This window comes from Sinohyriopsis cumingii, chromosome 7 (genome assembly GCF_028554795.1).
Source record: "Sinohyriopsis cumingii isolate HCF-2022 chromosome 7, ASM2855479v2, whole genome shotgun sequence".
Lineage (NCBI taxonomy): Eukaryota > Metazoa > Mollusca > Bivalvia > Unionida > Unionidae > Sinohyriopsis > Sinohyriopsis cumingii.
The window spans coordinates 98037257-98054654 of record NC_142967.1 but is presented as its reverse complement, the minus strand read 5'-3'; positions in this window follow the sequence as shown (position 1 = coordinate 98054654).

Here is a 17398-nt window from a genome sequence, read left to right as displayed (position 1 = left end):
TTGTACATCACTTACACTAACCTTTTATTTTAAACTCTATGAAATCATCATTATGCATCTGTAGCATCTTTTAGCTTTCATTATTGTGTTTTCATATTTTCTTCAATTGAATTGCACTATTAAATGTGCACTATATTCGCCTTTCAAGTCAGTTAATGCAAGGTTGAGTTGAATAACACACTTTAAATGTGTTGCTAAATGATTCGCAAAACAGTATTTGCTACTTTAAAGCTAGTGTTAGAATGATACCTACTTAAATTTTAATTTTATTAGATAATAAAGAGCAAATGTCAAGATATTTTAGATCGGAAAAAATAATCGAATAAGTTTCTTTAAATAACCAGGGAACTTGAAATACTTTTACCACAATTTAACAAAGCAAGAGCTGAAAACAAGAGCAAGAAGCATAAAAACGACATAATACAACAGAGAGAAAAATATGAAGGTAGCTCTGACAAAATGTACTTCTCGTTAGGTGGTGTGGTTGTTGCCATAAGTTTGGAAATTTTATAATTCAAGGAGTTTTTCTTCCATCTGATAAAAAAAACAGTGCTCCACAACCGGTTAAATAAATTACACCACACAAACTATTTTCGAGTGATGCAGGGATGCCATAGACACAAATGGGAAGTGTAATTTTCCAACCTGTTTCGTACATATAAATGGGAGAAAAAACGAGAAACGCACTACTAATATATCCAAAAGTCATACAATAATTGTGGCTTATGAGTGGTTAACAGAAAGACAACTTGATTCATTATCCTTTTAACTTTTATATTATGATGATGGCATTAAATTTTGTTTGTACAAGATCAACGAGATTCATTCTAATTTTATTATAGAGATCAACCATTACAAAAGTGCTCGAAGAACACGCAAACACAACATACATGGTATTTTTGGATGGGTGTTGAGGATTTTCTTATTTGTGTTTCTCTGGTTGGATGTCAGCATAGCAACAGCTTCCTGTGGGATCGGAATAATATATGTTAACTTAGGAATCGCAGGAATAACAATATAATGTGTTATCCCATTTTCCCACGTTTTTCATGGAATATTAGTAGGAAAATTAAAGCGTTCATGGGAAAGCTAGTATACAACACAGCGTTTATTAAACATGCTGACAATGTAAATTGACCGTACGATGCGTAAATCAATAAACAATAACGAATCACTCACAATGTATTTATTATATGTCAAGAAAGATATAAGTAGATAGAAAATTATACTGCAATCTGGAAAAGGTAAGGAACATAGAAAGATACGCTATTAATGAAGGAAAAGAAAAATAATAACCATATGAAACTCCGAAATAACACAAAGAGAAAGAGACTTTTAAGAGCTTAAAGCAAGCAAGAAAGCTATGATAATAATATATGTAAGAAATTAAAGTTAATCAAAAATTGCGCTCAATTCAGTAACATGAACAATGTAATGCGTTATCGACTAGTTGGTGCATCAATGTACAAGCGATACAGGCTAATGGATTAGAAAAGGGTAAGAAATGTCTTTTGACCAAATATTACGTTTTAAAATCGATGCTTTATGAGCAATCTTGGCATCCATCAGTCTACGGGAGACGATGGCGTAGCTCCAAAGTAAGCTTTTGTTTATCCTTCTTTCTAGCTCTCTTTTCAGCTTGTTTTAATTTTCTCTCTTCCTCTGCGTTTTGAACTCCCTGCCTGACAGATAGACGCAAGCTGGAACGGTTGTTTGCACATCTCTCCCAGTCGTTGACATTGATGTTCACCGTCTTCATATCCTTCTTGCAAAGATCTTTGTAGCGCAGATGTGGTCGTCCAGTTGGTCGTGTACCTTCTGCTAACTCCCCATATAACAGGTCCTTGGGAATGCGGCTTGGGTCCATTCTCTTGACATGGCCAAGCCAGCGAAGGCGCCTCTCGCATAGAATGGCGAACATGCTGTTCATGTTGGCGCGTTCAAGAACCTCTGTGTTGGATACTTTGTCCTGCCACTGGATGTGCAGAATGCGCCGCAGACATCTCAGGTGGAAGCTGTTAAGTTTCCTCTCATGTCTTGCATAGGTGGTCCATGTTTCGATGCTGTAGAGAAGTAAGCTGAGCACGCAGGCTTGGTAGACACGCAGTGTGGTCTTTTCGGTGAGGTTGGGGTTGCTCCAGACTCTCTGATTAAGTCTGGCCATCACTGCTGCTGCCTTGGCAATCCTGCCGTTCACCTCAGAATCAATGGCGAGTGAGTTGGAGATGTTAGACCCGAGGTATGTGAAGTTCTCGACAGCTTCGAAGTTGTACCCAAAGATGGTGACAGAGGGAGGGGAGTTTGCGTCCTGCGCCATGACGTTCGTTTTCTTCGAACTGACGGTCAGTCCAAATTCCTTACAAGCATGGGAGAAGCGGCATACCAGCTGCTGAAGTCCATCTTCTGTGTGTGATGTCAAGGCTGCATCGTCGGCGAAGAGCAATTCACGGATGAGTACCTCTGTGACTTTAAACTTAGTACAGAGACGGGCTATGTTGAACAGCTTGCCGTCAGCCCTGTTACGGATGTACAATCCCTCGCTGCAGTCCTTGAATGCGTACTGGAGAAGCATGGAGAAGAAGATGGTAAAGAGCGTCGGCGCAAGGAGACAGCCTTGTTTGACTCCGCTGTTGACTGGGAAGGCTTCAGATGTTGTGCAGTTGAAGCACACTGTGCTGTGCATGTTCTCGTGGAACGACATAATGACAGCAAACAGACGTGGGGGCAGCCGATCTTCTGCAGGAGTCTGAAGAGACCACTCCGACTAACCAGGTCAAACGCCTTCGTCAGGTCTATAAAGGCAATATAGAGGGGCATCTGGTGCTCGCGACACTTCTCCTGCAGCTGACGTAGTGAGAAGATCATGTCTACAGTTGACCTGCCGGCTCGAAATCCACACTGGGACTCTGGGTAGACGCGGAAGGCTAGGATCTGCAAGCGTGTCAAGGCTGAGGGGGGAGATGCCCCGGTAGTTGTTGCAGTCGTTACGGTCTCCTTTTGTTTTTGTACAAAGTGACGATGTTGGCGTCACGCATGGCCTGTGGGATGTATTCAAGTTCCCAGCAAAGGCAGAGTAGTGTGTGTAGGGGCTGGAGCAGTGCTGGTTTTCCGCTCTTGAGGACTTCAGGCGGAATGCCGTCGCTTCCAGGAGCCTTCCCACAGGCAAGGCAATCGATGGCTTTTCCGAGCTCTTCTAGGGTGGGCTGTGTGTCTAGCTCCTCCATGACAGGCAGGTCTGGAATGGCGTCCAGGGCAGTTCCAGTGACATTGTTTTGGGTTGCATATAGCTCGAGATAGTGCTCAACCCATCGCTGCAGTTGTTTCCCCTGATCTGTGATGACTTCGCCCGTCTTGGACTTGAGGGAGCTGTCTTGTAGCTGGGGTGGCCTGTCGCTTTCTTGATACCCTCATACATTCCTTTTGCATCCCCTGTGTCGGCAGCTCTCTGTATACTGTTGCAAAGGCTCAGCCAATAGGTGTTGGCACAGCGTGGGGTGGTCTTCTGGGCGTTGTTGCTTGCAATCCTGAGGGCTTGTAGTGTTCTGGGGCTAGGTGCAGCCTTGTATGCCAGGAGGGCTTTCCTCTTTGCCTCATCTCGTCCCAGTTTTCCTCATACCAGTCGACATTCTTTCGCTCCCTCTTCCCGTAAGCTGTGATGGCTGAATTGTATACAGAGTCACGGATATGGGACCACTTGGAGTCAATGGTGTCAACAGGTGTCACTTTGGTGAGGGCTTGCTTCAGTATGCTGATGAACTGCTGTATTTTCTCTGGGTTGCGTGCACAGCGGGTGTTGATGCGTGGGTGACCCTTCTTCTTGGCGTGGTGCAGCTACTTGGACAATATTCGAACCTTGCTGGCCATGAGGGAATGGTCCGTGTCGCAATCGGCACTGTGGTAGCTGCGGGTGAGGAGGACACTGGCCAGTTCTGCACGCCTGGTGATGACGAGGTCTAGCTGGTGCCGGTGGGGTGAACGTGGGTGTCTCCACGACATCTGGTGAATCTCCTTGCATTTGAAGAAAGTGTTAGTCACACATAGGCTGTGGGAGCAGCACATCTTCAGCAGTCGCTGACCAATCTCTTTCATCTTGCCCCTTCCGTAAAAGCCGAGACAGGTGGACCAGACCTCGTTGTCAGCTCCCACTCTAGCGTTGAAGTCTCCTAGTAAGTAAAGGCTTTCTTTGCTGGGAATACTGGATATTGCCTGATCCAGAGCCTCATAAAACTTGTCTTTCTCCTCGTGGGTGGAGCAGAGGGTTGGGGCGTACACGCTGAAGATGTTGACCGGGCCTAATGATGTTGGCAGCCGGAGGGCAAGGATTCTCTCAGTACCTGATGATGGAGGTTCAATGAAGGAGATTAACGCGTTCTTTACGGCAAAGCCTACAACATGCTGTCTAGGTTCATCCGAGGGCTTCCCCTGCCAAAAGAACGTGTAACTGGCTTCCCTGATGGTGCCGCTGTCAGCCAGTCGGGTCTCCTGGAGGCAGGCAATGTCGATGTTCAGTCAGGAGAGTTCTCTGTCAATGAAGGCAGTCTTCCGTGCATCGTCGATCTGCTATAGGTCAGCGGTCAATCCAGGACACATGGTCCTGATGTTGCAGGTTGCAAAACGAAGAGTTGGAGTCTTCTTATTTCTTCTTTTAATCTTTCCTGGTGCGGAGTTTTGTGGCCCCCTTGTCGAGATGGTTCTCTAAGCTCCACGCACCAAGTGAAACAGGTAGGCCATGGCGGGCAGCACCTTACTGACTGGGGGCTGCCCAGCTTGAGGCGGGCGGTAGCTGTCCAGTTCAACCTTGTGATCTCTCCCACCGTCAGAAGTAACCCCTGAAGCCAAGCTCTACGCCAATCGAGCTTTGACTTAGAACAGGTAAACTGCAACTTCTCGTGTTGTGCCGACGCCGTACGACGACGCTGGAGTGTCCTCTCCAATGGAGCTATGAAGCCTGGGCAGGGTGGTATGGAGAATCAGCTGTTGCCAATGCAGCAGATCCGCCATCTCCACGCAGCTGGTGGGTCCAGTGGAACGACGAATGCCGATACAGCTTGGCACCAACGGCGTCGCAGGAGTTGCCGGAGTGACGTTGAAGTCAATGTCAGACCGCCTTAGGGACTCCGAATCCGGATTTTCTGTCTGGGTTTACTCCCTTAGCCTTTCCCATGAGTGGGTTTAGCCACAAGGCAGCAGAGGTTTGAAATCGGAGTTTTCCTTCTCCTAGATGAGCTACCATCCAAGGTTTACGAGTCCCATCTACCCGAAGCAACTGGTTTTAAGGCGCCAGTTACCCGCCTTCACCCCTTCTCCTGTTAGTGGAAAACTTGGTCTGCCGAACTTCAAATCTAAGCCACTCGCGAAGGCCAGGAGATGGATTTTAGTTGACAGATGCAATGAGAGACGCAAGCCGTATGGGGTATTTTCTGAGGATTGGGGCGCTTGTCTCCACTCCCACCCCGGGCAATGTCAACTTTAGACCACAAGCAATATTTGCAATCATAGTTGAATATGTGATAAATACGCGGCAGTGATTTGATTATATTACACTAAGAGCATCCTCTGCATACTCCGTTTTACGGCACAAATAAAACTGAAGTGAATCAGCAGGATTTTTAACCCTCTGTACATCTGGTCACCAAGTGCAACATATTAATACGTTTGTTTTAATGTAAACGCGGTAAATCATGCAGAACACAAGTTAAGGTGGATCATACATAAACAAGTAATTTTGAAATATATTAGCATGTACTAGCTCAACTTGTTCTAGTAATAAAATTAATGCTAGTAGTAGTAGCAATACTGGAAAAAAGTAGAGAATGGCATAGACGAATTTGCAACAGCTTTAGAGGTGTTGAATATAGTTATAGCTGAAGATATCATGCAATGGAGGGGCTGTGCTTGATTTTTGATGATATTTAACAAAGCAAACAAAAACTACTTATGTTGACGATTATGATACTGATTCTGGATGTAAAAAAAACATAATGCCGATGGTGATGTTCATACTTCTTTCTACTATTTTTATTAATATTTGATTCTTCAACTAAGTGTTATCAGTTTGATCAGAGTTTACGCCGTTAACCTTGGGATTTCTAATTCTCAGATGGAGAAAGGTCTTTTTAATATGTGTTGTGCGAAGCAACAATGTCGTTCTGTACTTAGTCGATATTGACTTTTCAATGAACATTTTCGTTTTGTACTTTATCTCTTTATTTATTAGTTCCACACCAACGATGTTCAATGCTGATATTTTCCTCTTTAATGTTCCACACTCTCTTGACCTCTTTTTCATGATCTTTGCATTTTGAAATAAACTCCTTTTATTTTATTGACATATTTCTGTCAGCATGTGCCAATATGTTAATGATCTAGAAATGTTTTCAGTTTTTATTTCTTTCTACTAGATCAGGTCTGTATATTTTGATTTCACTGTCTTTTTGTGGACTGGTACGTTCCATTACAGGTTTGGTTTTTCGTTGTGAGTTATGGTTTCAGGTTTATAATAGTGCCATTTTGGTGGTATATTTTGACCAGGGTAATTCATATCTTTCACGGATGTACGTTGTTGCCTTATCGTGCCTTCATGTGTATTCTTTTTAATGCGCGATTACTGGACAACCTATAGATCTATATTCAATATTGTATTATTATTATTATTATTATTATTTATATTATTATTATTATTAATATTATTATTATTATAAACTCATTTTTGAGTGTATCAATCGTAGGTTGTATGCATCAATAAATACAAAAATAACAGCGCTTTACATCGGTTCTTAAATTCCCAAATTCTAAGCAACCTCCAAAACCACAAAAACTTTATATATGTCCCTTCAAAACTGAGGCGCTGCTGTTTGATTAACGGTATGCCTTTGTAATGTTAAAAGATGTGGATGTTTAACGGTTTGTTAGAGTGAAGTATCTTATCCTCATATAGAAACTTCACTGATCATCTATTTTCATTATCGTCACACTGCATCACTTAAGAAAACATACACGCTGCCAACTAAACATATAATCCTATATATATAAACACCCACATTTGTATATGTGTTCCGGCTGTCATAAAAGTGTTGAAATTTCGAAACTCGAGGTGGCATCCCAAATTTGTTTTTCCTTTTTTGCATTTTTATGTTCAGCCTTCTTTTAAACTCATTTTTCTATTTTTTTTAAATGTGTTTTTACTATTTTTGATTTTTCATTTATATCTTCAAAATTGATAACTCCCGGTCTAGGGCTGGCAATAGCGAATGCTTAATAAAATTTAATCTCAAAACACATGGAACAGCTGTTCCTTCAACAAACTTAACGTGGCACTGAACGGGATTAAAGCAGTTGTTGACGTGTACCGTACACTGGACCACCCAGTGAAATAAATGAAGACTTTTAAAACATATCTAATGGGAAAAGGCATGTACAATTATTTATAATTGCATGTACCATACAATATACAATGATGGCACAGTCTCATGATTTTATTTGTTCAATATCCTTTTCCTGTCATTGTACCCTCATTTCCTAGTCATGCCAATTTTCTCCACCATCTTACAGGGAGATGTCAAGCTGTATTGTCTGATACGTACAGACCAAACCGTTCCAAATCATTCCCCAAGGTTTGAAGTCTCAATCACTAACAAGGAACTAGGAGTTGCAAAATATCCTGCATAAACTTATCAGCGCTTGCATTTTGGCGAACAGCACATAAAACGTTTAGAGAACACTTCCATTTAAATGTAAAACAGTGCTATAATAAAACACATATACACACAAGTACACATACTCGCGCAATAACAAAAACTTTAAAAGCCCTACATTTGTTCCACATCCTGCTAAATCAGGAAAAGATTTGTTAAATCGGGATGACATATGTTTTCAGAGATACGCGTTGTACCGCATGACAAAATAAATATAAAAAAAATAGACGTGACTTACTGTTAGTCATCATTTTTTTTTCCGTCTCATTTCATCTGTTCTTGATATATGTATTTCTGTATTAGCCCTGCTAAAAGATAAAACAAGCACAATACAGTTAGAATAATTACCGACATGTAAATACATAAATATAAATATAAATGTTTCATTTACCTTATTCTAGAATTTACAGCGACGTGATTGGAAAATGAAATGCGCATGTGCTGGGGAAGAACAAATGGAAAGGGTATTATGTAGTAAAACTGCACACACTTTTGGAAATAATTTCATTATTTAGATTTTCAAACGCAAATAGGTTTCTTAACGCCACATACTGGTCTATAACAGCGTTGTTGATTGGGGGTTGGGTGGTTATTTTCCATGCCCTAATATTTAAACATACAATCTCTAATTGTTTTAATAGCTTATAAATATGAGGAAATGACGGAAGCAATCAGGAAAATAGAATGTATGTAAGTATTATATATGTATGTATATGCACGCATGGAGACGACATTATTTCCTCCTGAATAAAGATTGCATTCTGTTAATGTCATTTTTTTTCACAAGAGCCTTAATGACACATTAACCGGACAGTAATGAATAAACAACACACTAAACATATAAATATATTTACAAAAGTACATTGTCATTGGTCGTCGGTGGTAAGATTACATTTCCAACATTAATTTAATTATTATGATATCTACTATGAACATCACGAGGATTGCAAGAATATAAATCTTCTTAAAAATAAGACCCCTTTCACCATAGCATCCAACGATTTAGATTGATGTTTCACTGTGCTACCTGACTTCGTATAAAGTCATTATAAACTAGCAACGTATGTTAAAGAATGTAGCTATAAAATACGGAAATATATAGAGAGCAGATAAGGATGTGATGATACATATTGTCGCAGAATTGTAACCGAGTGGGTTTTTGGACTAAATGAACAAGACAAACACAATGTGGGAAAGATGAAAATTTATGAATAAATTAATAATGATAAATATATGATGTAAAAATACAATCGAAAATAAACAAAACAAATATTAAATAAAATGAAGTGCAGGTCCAAGAACCCTCATGGACTGCACATACCTAAACAGTATTTTTGTTCAACAAGATATTTACAAAATCTCGAACAAAAATTATATTAAGATTAAAAAATAATCTTACACAAGATTCAAAATACTCTTAACACACCAAAAGATTCAAAATAATCTTTGACACAACTTAAGATTCACAATAATCTTATCACGACTAAGATTCACAATAATCTTATCACGACTAAGATTCACAATAATCTTATCACGACTAAGATTCACGATAATGTTATCACAACAGACAGCTTTGTTCTGGAAGCTCCAGATGATTCCAAGAAACTTTAGACGGCTTCGTACAGCTTCGGACCGCTCTAGTTATATTCACAATAACATTTCATAGACATTCACGGCTACAAACACGGTCAGCTACCAGAATAGTCAGCTACTATAACAGTCAGCTGCAAACACAGTCAGAATCATCTTCAAACACAGTCAGAAACAGCTTCCAACACAGAAACAGCTAAAATAAAACCAAATGGGACATAATAGTTTCTGTATAATTTCTAGATATATGATAATACTTTTAAAAAATCTGCGTTGTAATAAACACATTATTACGCGATAACACAGTACAAACCGAATAAGCTTCGCCTATCAATTAAAAAGAATGTAAATTTAACACTTACCCTTATGGCTGGAGAATAAAGGAGAGTGTATACTCCTTGACGTGATTCAAAAATGACCAGTGTGGTTTTCCGTGATTCGTCTTACTTAAATCCATAGGAGAGTGAGTACAAGTCGGGGTAGAATACCAGTGCATATCATTTTGGTCATGACACCTGACACAAGTAATCTGTGGCTAGGTACATGTAATACAGTCGCTTACCTGGAAAAACACATTCACCCTATATAACGTTGTACGTATGTACAACGAGAAATAGTCTAATTGTTTTTAAGGCAAAACCAAGTTATTTCTTTGCCTAATTCTGTGACACATATAGGCGCTAATGCTTGAAAGCATGCATGTATGTATGTATGTATGTATGTATGTATGTATGTATGTATGTATGTATGTATGTATGTATGTATGTATGTATGCATGCATGTATGCATGTATGTATGTATGGATGTACGTTTTTGTGCATGTGTGTATGTGTGCATTTATGTATGTATGTATAAATGGATGTATGTATGTATGTATGTATGTATGTTTGTATGCATGCATGCATGCGTGTATGTAAGTATGCATCTATTCATCAAGGTAAACAAGGATATGGATTAAAGATCCTAACAATGGAAACATCTGAGTAGAACATACATATGTGTATGATAATATCGTCCCGTTAGCAAGAAAATTCATTCGAGAGGAAAACATACAAAGAACAATTAAGAATAACATGCTAAAAATGAAAATATCAAGTATATATTCGAATTATTTGCATTTGACTAATATCTTTAAATGAATTCGCGAGTCATCACAATGGATGGATAGATGGATGGATGGACCGACGCACGGATGCAGGCAGGTAGGCAGGCAGGTAGGTAGGTATATAGGTAGATAGGTTCTTTGCAAATGTGTGTAAGAATCTAAAGGATGAAGCGCAAAGGGATTCTCTCCAACAACGGTCAAAGGGAGACAACTCAAAATAATATTACCCAATGGTGGAGAATGAACATCTGTGTGCCTCATTTAAAACTTCCACAGCAATGCCAGCTTCCAACTGTCCATGAAATTGGTCGTTAGTCGAACAATATGTTTCGTCAAATATCATTTAGGTAATAAATGAAAACGTTATGTGTGGGGTAAATAAACATAATTATTTCTGAGTCATGGTTTTTCCTATGTAGGTAGGTTGATAGATAGGTAGGTAGGTGGGTAGTTAGGTAGTTACATTGCAAATGTGTATGAATCAAGGGATGAAGTCCAAAGGCACTCTGTCCAACAACGGTCTAAGGGAGATAACTCAAAAAGTGTCACCCTATGATGGAGACAGAACACAGTTGTGTCTCACTTAAACCCTGCACAGCAGCATAAGCTTTCAAGTGTCTCTGAAGTTGCTCGTTTGTCTAACAATATGCTGCGGCGAATATTATTTAGCGGATAAACACAAACAACCCGCGTGAGGTAAATGAACGCAATTATTTGTGATTCCTCTTTTCTATGTTTTTATGTATATATGCATGCATGCCTGTGTCTTAGTATGTATGCATGTTAGGTTTGTATGTAATTATGTATGTTATAATTAGGTAAGTCGGTTGGTTAGTGGGTTATTGCGTCAGTGTGTAGGTAGGTATTTAGTTTGCAAATGTGTGTATGAATCAAGAGGACGCAGTGCAACGCCATTTTGTTCAATAAGGATCTAAGAGAGACAACTCTAAGTAGTGTCGCCAAGTGATGGAGAAAGAATATTGTGTGTCAGTTCAAACTTGCACAGAAACACCAGTCTCCAACTATCAATGAAGCTGCTCGTTAGTCTAACAATATGCTATGGCAAATATTATTAAGCTAATAAATACAAGTATCAGGTCTGTATATTTGGATTTCGCTGTCTTTTTGTGGACTGGTACGTTCCATTTCAGGTTTGGTTTTTCATTGTGAGTTATAGTTTCAGGTTTACAATAGTACCATTTTAGGTGGTATATTTTGACCAGGGTGATTCATATCTTTCACGGATGTAGGTTGCTGCCTTAACGTGCCTTCATGTGCATTCTTTTTTATGCGCAAATAATGCGCAACCTGGAGTTCTGTATTCAATATTTTTATTATTATTATTATTATTATTATTATTATTATTATTATTGTTATTATTATTATTATTATTATTATTATTATTATTATTATTATTATTATTATTATTTTTATTATTATAATCTCATATTTTGAGTGTATCAAATTCGAAGCAATCCCCAAAACCAGAAAAACTTGATAAATGTCCTTTCAAAACTGGGGCGCTGCTTTTTGATTAACGGCATGCCTTTCTAATGTTAAATGATACGGATGTTTTACTCTTCGTTAGAGTGAAGTCCCTTATCCTCCTATAGAAACTTCACTCATCATCTATTTTCATTTTGCATTTTCATTATCTTATCGCCACACTGCATCATTTAAGAAAACATGCACGCTGCCAACTAAAAATATAATGCTATATATATACACCAACATTTGTATGTGTGTCCCAGCTGCCAAACAAGTTGAAATTTCGAAACTCGAGAGCAGTGAATTGGGTGAGATTAGCGACAATGGGAATTAGCATTACAGACACCCCCCCCCCCCCGGGTAAGATTAGCGACAATGGAAATTTAACATTAACCACCCTGGGTAAGATTAGCGACAATGGAAATTTAACATGGGCAAAAAACCCTGGCTAAGATTAGCGATAATGGGAATTAACATGGCGAATATATTTTCGGCCTGTCTAGCGACAAGGGGGAATAAAGTTTGGGCTTGTCTAGGGACAAGGGGAATTAACATGGGGAATATATTTTCGGCCTGTCTAGCGACAAGGGGGAATAAAGTTTGGGCGTGTCTAGGGACAAGGGGAATTGAACATGGGGAATAGAGTTTGGGCTTGTTTAGGGACAAGGGGAATTGAACATGGGAATAGAGTTTGGGCTTGTCTAGGGACAAGGGAATTGAACATGGGGAATAGAGTTTGGGCTTCTCTAGGGACAAGGGAATTGAACATGGGGAATAGAGTTTGGGTCTGTCTAGGGACAAGGGGAATTGAACAGGGGAATAGATCGTGGGACTGTCTAGGGACAAGGGGAAATTGAACATGGGAATAAATCGTGGGACTGTCTAGCGTCAAGGGGAATTTAACATATAGAAATTGAACATGGTGGGTCTGTATAGCGTCAAGGGGAATTGAACATGGTGGGATTGTCTAGGGACAATGATGGTAGAGGGTCAAACACAACAGAGACAGAGACATACATACACTAGCAAAAGCGTGAGATTTATATATAAAGCATTACCAAGACCTGAAATCTTGCTGGGCTGTTCAAAAATTTGCATAATTGTAATGATGCTATAAATAGCTATAATCAAGGAAATGCTCAACGACAAAATGGATGTGACTAAAAGTAACGCTAAAATGACGAAATTGTCACAGAATTTAAAGGAAAATAAACATATCCCCGAAAATTAAGTTACAATGGTTTAGACTAAAATGGATAAAATTAGTAACTACTTACAATATCAACTTGTGTGACAATCGTGGATAAACAACCATGTATCTATTTATAGCTATAATCAGCTAAAATTCATATGAAATCCCACTATCTATTTATACTACAACTTGTGGGTTATTCCTTTGGAAAATCCCACTATCTTTTTATAGCCTCAGCTTGAGTGACGTTCCTGTTTATGAACTCTAGTACATATGTATAGCTACAACCTATGGAAATCCCCAAGTCCATATTTATAGTCTCGAAATTTCCAGCGTCAGTGACGTCACTGTACTGAACACTAGGGGATAAAGGTCAACAGTGTTGCAAGTGGCTGACCTGAATACACACTACTGCAGGTAGGTAGGTAGAGTGTATCTGATAGGGATAAAGTGAGTTTTATAGGGACAAACAGAGACCAATACACACACACCCACACCCACACAACGTACGCGCGCAGACATACGCACGCACAAACACACACACACACACACACACACAGAGGGAAGAGGAAAAAACAAACCGCAAATATACTATCATCACAGAAGGGAGATAATACAAACCCCAAATAAACTATCCACACAAACGTACGCGAACGCATACAAACCCCAAATATACTATCCACCCAACGTCGCTAACGCATACAAACCCCAAATATGCTATCCACACTCGGGAGGAAGAAGAAAAAAACAACCAAGTATACGATCTACACAACGAATGCGAACACACACACACACACACACACACACACACACACACACACACACAGGGAAGAGGAAAAAGCAAACCCCAAATATAATATCAACACAGAAGGGTGATAATACAAACCCCAAATAAACTATCCACACAAACGTACGCGAACGCATACAAACCCAAAATATACTATCAACACAGAAGGGAGATAATACAAACCCCAAATAAACTATCCACACAAACGTACGCGAACGCATACAAACTCCAAATATACTATCCACACAACGTCGCTAACGCATACAAACCCAAAAAATGCTATCCACACTCGGGAGGAAGAAGAAAAAGACAACCAAATATACGATCTAAACAACGTACGCGAACACACACACACATGCACACACACACACACACACACACACACACACACACACAGAGGGAAGAGAAAAAACAAACCCCAAATGTACTATCAACACAGAAGGGAGATAATACAAACCCTAAATAAACTATCCACACAAACGTACGAGAACGCATACAAACCCCAAATATACTATCAACACAGAAGGGAGATAATACAATCCCTAAATAAACTATCCACACAAACGTACGCGGACGCATACAAACTCCAAATATACTATCCACACAACGTCGCTAACGCATACAAACCCCAAATATGCTATCCACACTCGAGAGGAAGAACAAAAAAACAACCAAATATACGATCTACACAACGTACGCGAACACACACAAACACACACACACACAGTGGGAAGAGGAAAAAACAAACCCCAAATATACTATCAACACAGAAGGGAGATAATACAAACCAGAATAAACTATCCACACAAACATACACGATCGCATACAAACCTTAAATATACTATCAACACAGAAGGGAGATAATACAAACCCCAAATAAACTATCCACACAAACGTACGCGAACGCATACAAACCCTAAATATACTATCAACACAACGTCGCCAACGCATACAAACCGCATATATACTATCCACACTAGCGAGGAAGAAGAAAAAAACAACCAAATATGCGATCTACACAACGTAGGCGAACACACACACACACACACACACACACACACACACACCACAGAGGGAAGAAGAAGAAAACCATTATACACTATCCACACGCAGCGAAGAAATAACCCTTTATATATATACTATCAACAGAGTGAAGAAAATAACCCATTATATTCCATCAACACAGAGTGAAGAAGAAAAAGTTTTTTGAAAGCACCTAAGCCCTCACCTGCAATGACCAACTCTGCCAAACACCTACACCCCACCCCCCACTCCCAACACTACAAAACCCATTTAACCCGTTATTTTATGGCATCAGTGTGTGATTTAGGAAACATCAAGACACACAATGATGGATGAATAGACTGACTATTGTTTACCGACTTGCATGCCTAAAGAGCGTGCGTGAAGGAAAACATCCTTCCATTTCAATTCTAACTAAAACATGATCCAGAGGGATAGAGAGAGGTGAAAGAGCACAATTTCATAAAGTGTGAGTAAAAACAAAGCACGCCATCCTTATTATACAATGTCAAGACCAAGAGACACTTACGTTTTCTTTCTGGTCTATTCTCTTTTAGAAGGTAGTATGAAATTTCACATCAGGGCCAACGCATCGGCTCACATTGTCAATTTTTCCATTTCCATGTCTTACTGGCACAAGTTCTTCATCATCTTCAATTTCTTCTTCTTCTGAATCCCTCTTCTCTGTTTCGTCTTGTTTTTGTTTCTTCTCTTTTCTCGTAGGGCACTCTGAATTCCAGTGTCCTTTCTCCTGACAACGATATTAGGTATCTTGACTTTTGTCTCTCTTTCTTAGACGAAGCAGGTATTCTGGAGACAAATACCCTTTTACCTTTGCAGATATAGCAAACTTCATTAGCACTTACACACTTTCGTATGACTCTCATCAAATCAACGACCAAAAGAGTAAGTTTTATTGCCACTTTCGGATGTGAATTATGCTTTCGTATGACTTTTAGCAAATATTTGACCAGCAGGTCGATCTGTGCTGACTTTCCATCTTCTTGATCGTTTGAGAGCGGAATGAATACTCTGACGCTAAGACACTCTCCTTATATACAGGGACCTGCTGCGTATGAAACCTAGTCAAATGTAATTTTGCAATAAGATGAAACGATTTCATTGAGGAAGTAAAAAGCAATGATGTACCATATCGCCTCACACAAAACCTGAAGTGTTAGTTCAAATCCGTGTCAGCGATTTCGAAGACGACGTAACTGAGCTTTAATCAATGCTCTCCAATTATGCCACAAAACCACGAGTCCTGATTCACGCCAAAAGAAATTTCGTTCGGTCCATAAAAAATAGTATCACATCTGAGAAACGCAAAAACGAACTTCCAGAAAACTGAGAACGACGGCTTACACCTACAACGTAAATGTATGAGTTCAAGTAGTGCGTAAAACTTAGTCAAATTAAATTTTTATAGTCAAGACGAAACGATCTCTTTTCGAACAAGAAAGCAGACACCAAGCGACAATGGCGATCCGTGTCACACAACACTTTTCAAAATGTATATTATCAGAGGTTTGTTCTAGCGATATGCACGGTTAAATTAAATGTTGATGTATTTTGCAATAAGACGGACACAATTTCCATGGGATCGCCCATGGTACGATTGTTCGTGCATTAGTTTAATTTTTAAAAATATTTTTTTTATATAAATCGCCTATAGGATAGACCCAGTAAAGCATGGCCATTCTCGTCACTGTCTGAATAGCTACTCAAGTCAATTCGAAGCGAACGCAGTAAGAAAATAAGTATAGCCAATGAAATGGCTTACAACGGGTGATGCATTGTTTTGTTCTAGGACTGTGTGGCATAATAATCCCTACGTTCTTGCGTTGTTATCATTACAGTGCAGACAGACTGAAATGTGAACTTACAAGCCCTCTTTGTGTGTGTTGTACCATTTCCTCTTATCACATCAAAATACTGAGCGTCACAGTATTGGTTCGCGTTTTCAAGCTGACCATTTGTTTATATCTCACTTAAACATTTCGACATAAACACTCACATCGGTAGAGTCAGAACAGTCGTGTTTCAGTATTGAGGGGCATGTTATCTTCTTTTTTTTCAAACTAATAAATTTGGGGTTTGTATGAAGTAAAGAACCGAAAGTACAGTGAAACTCAAGGATGATGACCCAATCTGTTTGTCTACTGATGCGTGTATTTACTTAAGAAGAAATATGACCTCTAAAACACAAAGAGATACGGCAAGCATGATTAGATTAAACACAACGATGTTTTCCTTCACGCCCGTGTAATTTAGAGTTTCAATCGTCTTTGAAGACAAACTTGGTCTCCTTTTGTAGGGCTTGAAATAATAAAAAAAACTGAAAAATCTTAAGCACTTTGCTATAGATAATTTCATCAACAGACTAAACAACATAAATACCGTTACAACAATAGAAAGCCTTAAGTCTTCTATCAAAAAGAAATGCATGAAAAAAAATTAAAGATTAACGATAACTAACCAATGAAACCGAATTTAACAAAGGCAATGACATGTGAAGA